Source organism: Martes martes (genome assembly GCF_963455335.1).
Source record: "Martes martes genome assembly, chromosome: 11".
Classification (NCBI taxonomy): Eukaryota; Metazoa; Chordata; class Mammalia; order Carnivora; family Mustelidae; genus Martes; species Martes martes.
The window spans coordinates 79,967,763-79,974,955 of record NC_137899.1 but is presented as its reverse complement, the minus strand read 5'-3'; the positions used below and the strand labels follow the sequence as shown (position 1 = coordinate 79,974,955).

At 43.6% G+C, this 7,193-nt stretch overlaps 1 protein-coding gene across 1 annotated transcript in view; it reads left to right on the top strand.

Moving 5' to 3' along the window:
• Positions 1 to 2,335: 2,335 nt before the first annotated feature.
• AASS (aminoadipate-semialdehyde synthase) overlaps positions 2,336 to 7,193 on the top strand; it is a gene marked incomplete at its 5' end in the record, with an annotated part of 53,799 nt that continues 48,941 nt past the window's right edge. Inside the window, one exon of the mRNA XM_080818531.1 lies at positions 2,336 to 2,414. The remainder of the gene's footprint in view (positions 2,415 to 7,193) is intronic.

The following is a 7,193-nucleotide window of genomic DNA, read 5'->3' as shown; positions in this document are numbered from 1 at the left end:
GCCCTGCAGTTTGTTCTTATAAATAAAGTTTTATTGGCACACAGCCATGCCTATCCATTTAAGTATTGTCTTTGGCTGCTTTTACACTCCAAATGACAGAGGTATTGTGACAGAGACCTTTCTGGTCCTTTGCAAAAAGTTTATTGACTTCTGCCTTAGATAGCTCCCTCTAGGTGGAGTTTTTTGTTCTTAGGCAGCTCCCTCCCTGATGGCTAAAAGCCACCACTATCAAGTGGCACTCCCCCATAGCTTTAGCCATACCACAGCTAGAGCTCTTTCTGAGTTCTGGTGTCCATCCCTTACCAGGCCACATGAAGGCCTGCGGGTACTTCTCACTTTGCTAGTCCCTGGGGGGCAAGGGGGAGGGCAGCATCTCTTTGTTGCCTTCCTCTATTCCTGCACACACTTACTCCTTTCATGTCTCTCTGTTTCCTAACTTACTCAGTTGGATTGTGCCATCTGTTTCCTTCTGAGACTAATCTATCACATGCATAGTATTGTGTTAGAAGCAAAATGGGGAAAAATGAGTAAGGATACATATATAACACACATATATATTGCTTTTATTAAGGTTTTTCTGAGCTGATGGTGACAACAGGTGAGGGACGGAGATAAGCTTGATACAAATGGCTGTTGTATAAGGAGGACAGTGGTAAGTACATTAAGAGAGGCAGACACAGAGAAGGGAGAGATCTTATCTGCTTGTTATTCAGGGACAGCTTCATTGAGCTGAACCCTAAAGGATGGATTAGTTTTGGAGAGGTGGACATTTTTGTAAATGAGAATTACAGAAAAGTGGACAGATACCATTTCTTAAGACACTTGGCAGAGAACTTGGGATGTCAGCTTATTTTATTCTCATAATGACCCCACGAAGTAGTTCCTATTATTATTCTATTGACAGATAAGGGAACCTAGGCTTTTCTGAAAATGAAGTAACTTCCCCATGATTTACCACTTGAGGGGGAAAAGTAAGGCTTCTGATTCAGACTCCTAACCCTTAGGGATATAGCAAAGCACAGATTGTCTTTCAGTGTCAGTTTAAGGCTGGTTCTATCATAGAAATAAAGCTGAGATGGCTGATTTTGGCCGTATCTTGAAGCAAATCACATGTTGTGTGAAGGACTTAGGGCAGTGGTCTACAAATAGTGGATAGTCCCAGGGGCTTTTGCTCAGGCTAATGAGATGATCAGAGTTGTGTGCTTAAGGAAATATGACCTAGTTAGTGCATAAAAGGGGTTTGGGTGAGACAGATCACAGAGGGATTTTAAAGGACAGAGTCAACACCAGAGGTAGGGTTGACAGATGGAGGAAGAACTGAAGCAAATTTAGTGTTTCAGGCCTGGCTCAGTGGTGATTAGGAAGCTGGTGATATCAAGAATGGAGCTGGGAAACCCAACACGAAGGGAAGGCTGTAGAGGAGTGGTTAGGAATATGATTTTGGGTATGTGAAGCTGGAGATACAGAGGACAGTCTCATCTTCCAGAAAAGATTTTAATCTTCTCTGCACTTGGAGTACAAGTGGAGTTTATAAGAATGTTCTAGGCTCTAGATTATTGACACAGGAGTTTCATGGTGAAGCACATCTGTTTCAGTGGTAGGTATGAGAAAAGTCTGTTGGAGAAAGTTATGAGAATAGGAGGGACAATTACCCTTTGGCCATTGACTCCCTAGAAGGACCACAGATGGGCGTCTGGCATTTCTTCAGCCTCTAGCACTGAGGCTAGTGTTTATGAAGCTCATTTCCCCTGTCCCTGTAGAGCCACTTAGGACTTTTTAAGACCCGTAGACTTTGCCATATACACATAGATTCTTAATATTCACTGGATGTAGATACACTACACCTAATTTGGTAGTCCCAGTTTATTGGACTCTAAAACTGTTCTAGGAACTGTCATCTGGCTTCACAGGCTTATTACGAAGCTGTGAAATGCTTTGAAAAGTGTGTATCGCTAAAACAAACGTAATACACACGACGAGCTCACAACTTTTTTCCCGGAGAGACACACATCTCTCTAGTGTGTAATGGCCGGACTATTTTCGTCCTCCTGCGTTTCCGCCTGTCCTCTGCTACGGACAGTTACAAACGTGGTCAATAACTGTCCTGGGAGGACGTGATGCCCCCAGCTGAGGACGCACGCAGGTCAGAGATCTAGAAGGCAGAAGGATTTTCGGGGAGGAGCAGGGGCAGGGCATGACCTAGCACCTGGCAGCGCCGCCGATTGGCGGAGGAGAAGGTTGTTCCCTCAGGGCGGCCGCTGATTGGCTGCGGGAAGAAGAGGCATGACGTCCTCAGAAGTTGAGCAAACACCTCCTCCTCCCGGCCCCCATCCCAATTTCTGCTGGGAATTCGGAACCTACCCTCTCCGGAGCTCGGAGGCGGCGGGACCGGTCGGCACCTCAGAGGGGACGAGGTGAGGAGGGCCGCCCGGAGGGGGCTGAGCCGCCGGGCCGTGGGCTCAGCCAGCGAGATGCGCTTGGAGATCGCCGGCGAGGCTCCGACTGTCCTCCGAGAGCGGCGGGCGAGCTCCGTCTCCTACGCCCTGCGCCGCGGGCCACTCGGCGACTCCGCGGAACCCAGCGGTTTCCCGGACCCGGCGAGGGAGAGGGTGGCGAGCTTTTGGGCCTCCCTTGCGAGCGTTTCCTTTGGAGCGAGGGAGGGCTGTCAGCGCAGTTCTGGAATTTCTGAATAGCAAAGGGAAGGGGTGGCAATTAATTTTTTTTTTCTTCTTTTTCTTTTCTCTCTCTTTTTGGCCGGGGAAGCAGGGGCAGTTGTTGGGGAATAAAGGATAGATGTGGAAGCTGCAGAACGAACACCCTGTTAATTCTCGGACTGTATGCTTATTTAGGTTGGCTGGCTGCGGGGTGTGGTTGATGGAGATTTTGGGGGTCAGCCCTCTCCCTTAACCCCAGCTTTCTCTGTGTGCGGTTGCTGGTCGACTTTTCCAGCTATGGCCTGCTTAGACAAACTCTGATCACAGACTCTTCAACCTGACCATCTCGGGCTGGCCATTCTCTTTGAGGTGGGGACTCCTCTCACCAACACCCCCTCCCACTACCCCCCCCCCCCCGCCCCAGCATACTGCTGCTCCTTGGCTATACTCTAACGGGCCAAGAAGATTTAAGAAATTTGGGCATTCCTCAACTCCTGAGACCTTGTGGGGCCTGCATGTCCAGTATGAGCACTTAGGCCAGGAAAGGGGCACAATCAGGCGCAGTTCCTCTGCCTGATTGAGTTGGGCTAAATGCCCTAACAACTTCCAGAAGTGATGTGCTTTTCAGACACTGATTTTAGGGGAGTGGGAGTGGGGTGGGCTTGGAGAGAGGAAAGAAGGAAGGGAGAGAGCATTCAGTAACCTGAACAAAGGTGAACATTTTTTGGTATCGTGGGTCGTCAGTTATCAGATGTGGGGAAGTTGTGGCTATAATTATCCCCATGTAGCTACTCAGGGGACTGAAGGATCATTTACTCAGGCGGTAACTTTCACATATTTTATGGTAGAAATAAAAAGTTAGCAGGAGCACTTTGCATGGATGCCTCTCTGTCTCTGCGTGTATATTTTGTCATTTGCACTCCCCCACTGCTTTTTCCCCATAGATGAGTGAATCTAGGGGTATATGACCTTCTGGCAGTGTAAACTTTGTGGCCATTCTGCAAAGTGAGTTAGAGGACAAAGATTTAGGCCAGTTTTCCTAGTGACTTTACCACTGTCCAGAAAATCACATTTGTTTTCAGTCTCACTTGTTACTGGTGTCAGCATTATCAGAACTTTACTTTGATTTATTTGCAGTGGAACCCTCTTACCCGCCTCCTCCCCCACTCCCAAGCTTTTAAGCCTTAACAGACCTTAACAGCTCAGGATTTTGGAAGCGACCTTTGGCGTGTATGCAGTCCCCCTTTAACAGAAAAGTTTTCCAGATATTCTTTTATTAATTATCTTATACAAATAACATTGTGTACAGTGGCAAGTATTCTTGGTGAGATCACAAGAAAATTCTATGGAATTAAGAAACTGTACATTTGGCAGGGGAAATAACACTATTACTGTTTTCGTTGAATCTAAGATGCCATCGATTATAAAATACATCCCTATTTTAGGGATGATAAAATATGAAAAATGTGTCATAAATTTAATGAAATATTGTATTAAAATGGTAAGTTATATATCTTGAACACCCAGGCCTTAAGGGTAAAATTGAGGAGAGAGCTTACTGGGCTCCATTTTGTTTTCCTTGACAAATGAAAAGAAGGAGGGAGGGGATCAATGTGGAGCCATTGTGAAGGTCTTACTACATTGTGACAAAGAGAAAGGGAAGGTAGTGTTTTCTATTAGTGGTGTGGTTGTGCTCACCTTTAAGGAGTAAGCAGGCTTGGAGCCTTCTTCTTTTCTTGATATTTATTAAGCATTAATGGTGTGCGAGATAGTACTCAGTACTTTGTGCATATTGGCTCAGATAAACTTCACAGTAGCCCTCAGAGGTAGATACTAATCTGAATCCACTTTGCAGATGAGGTACAAACAGGCCAAGTTATGTACCAAGGTCACAGAGTAAACATTTATAGTTTAGCAAAAAGACAAATAAGCAGGTAAACTTTTTGGATTAGAGTCCAATTTAAAATTAACTTTGCATTCCATCTCAATGATACTAAATTTGTGGGCTAAAGACCAGAAGACTCATGGGTTTTAGAGATCTTTGGATGACTTGGAGTAGCTGCTTGAAAACATGAATATTCTTAAACCAGATTAATTAATATTAGTAGATTCCTCCTGCCCCAAGTCTGCTGTTTTTTTGTTTGTTTGTTTTTTAACATATGGTTAACTGTTTTATAAGGAATTTAACATGGAAGCATTAAAAGAATGTACCTATGCATCAGGAAGTGAAAGTCTGGAGGATGGTGTTGCTGCTTGCCCAAGCCTTGTTCTAGCAAGCCTTGGGATTGGGAGGCATTTGGATTTGTTCTAGGCCATCACCAGGTGTTCTGTTAATTTGGAACCCTTTTGGGCCTCTGGGATTATTATGGTCTGGAAACCAAATATGTACTGTGGGTCATGACTCATGGCAGTGGAGCTGTGGCTTCTGCTCTTGAAGGCAGCTTTTATTTAGATATAATCTTTTATGAATACATCTCACAGAATCTTTGCTTCCTTCATGTGATTTAGGATGGTGATACAATCAGTGATCATAGTTTATTTCATAGTAACTGAAAGAAATGGTGGGGTATGTATGGAATTCTGGGCTTGCTCTATCTATCTATCTATCTATCTATCATCTTTATCTCTAATGGCCATTTTCCTTTTCACTTCTGAAAAGGTTAGAAAATACCAAGAACATTTAAAGATGTCCTCCCTGGGGGCACATTGTCATGTGTACATTGCAAAGATAGATAATTTGTAAATTAAAAGACGTTCTTAAGTCTTTCCCCCATTGAAAGATGGGAAGAGCCGTATGGTGGTATCATAGAGATGTTCTATTGCTAAGTCCATCCACTCGTCGTCCTCCTATCTCAGTGCATGTCTCTGCAATTCACTGTAATACTCCCGTGACTTTTTAGAGTTATTTCAAATTCCTGATTAAAAATGTATACCTTAAAAAAATGTATACCTTAGTGCTGTTCTTGGTTTACAAAACATAGAGAAGAATCTTTTAAATTTCATTTTTATGCTTTTGGAACATTGGCCTTTTATGTGTTGAAGGAAACAGACTGTTTAGAAATTGGCAGGGGAAGTTATTTCCCTCTGCTATGTGACACTTCTCTTTCTACCCTTTATTCCTCTTCTTCTGATCCTCCTCTTTATTTTCCCTAGCTCTTTCTTTGTCTCTTCATCTCCTTTTCTTGCTTTCCCACCTCCTTCTTGCTCATCCCACAAACTGTCATTATTACTGACAAGTGATCTCACTAGAACCAGTAGGTAAACCAGGGGTCTTCATGCATTATTTCACTGAAAGCATTACCAGAAATATACCTCACATTTACTGCCTGATATTCTTGGAAAGGCCTACAAAATTCAGGACAGGGAAATCTAACACAGCCCACCTAGACATTTCAATGAAATAGACACCCACCACGCTCTAAGAACAGTTAAGAACTCCTCACTGCTGCAGATTTCTTGGTGACCTTAGAATGAAATGAATTGTGGGCCTGGAAATTTACCATGTTGAGACCAAATTTCGAAGTTCAAGCAATTACTAACGCAGTAATACCTGATGCAATTAAATCTCTTGTTCTGAGTACCCAGAAACCTAGAATTTACCTTGGCAATGACTCAGGAAGGATTTTCCGTGGCCCATAGGAAAGGGATCGATAGAAGCACCCCATGCTGGGGAGAGAATTGATCACTTACTCTATTAAAGTCGAGGCCATATGAATCTAATTTATTTCAGAAATAAGCTGGCAGCAGTAACATACATCAGATCTACATGGTATGGATCTGTAGGCTTTGGTGAAGAGAAAAATCCTGAGTGTTAAATATTAACCCAGGAATCCTGCTTCTGCTTAGAAGCAGCAGCTCTAGGCAGATTCCAGTTAAGTTTTTTCACCTGTAAAATGAAGATAATAATAGTATCTACTTACTAAGATTTTTGCAAGGAGGAAATGAAATAATGTCTGGAAAGTGTTCAGCATAGTGTTTAGCATGGTGTCTGTTGTTATGTTTATTTAAAAACAAAGTTAGAATTATGATTTGAGAATTCCCTACAAAAAGTGAAAGTGAAAGCAACTTCCCAAAGAAACGAGAGGATCACTCCCTACTATGCTTCTTTTCTAGTCTCTATAGAAAGTCTGCCTTTGCTGGGCACCTGGGTGGTTGAGGTGGTTAATGGTTATGATCTCCAGGTTATGATCTCCAGGTCTTGGGATGAGTCCCGAGTTGAGCTCCCAGCTCAGCAGGGAGTCTTCGTCTCCCTCTGCCTCTTCCCCCTGCTGTGCCCTCCCTGTCTCTCTTTCTCTCTCTTAAATGAATAATCTTTAAAAAAAAAAAGTCTGCCTTTTCAAATATATATGTGTGTATTATTTGTGTGTATGTGTCTTTGTCTCCACACCATATTCCCTATCCTAGACAAGGGAGGTAGGGAGGAAGAGGTGGGATGATGGTCACTGAGGGAGGTGAGGCAGTGCTTATAAATCAAGTTTGGGCGGAGGAGAGATACTAAATTACCTGAACATGTTCCCTCATATTGGCTCCAAGAATTGC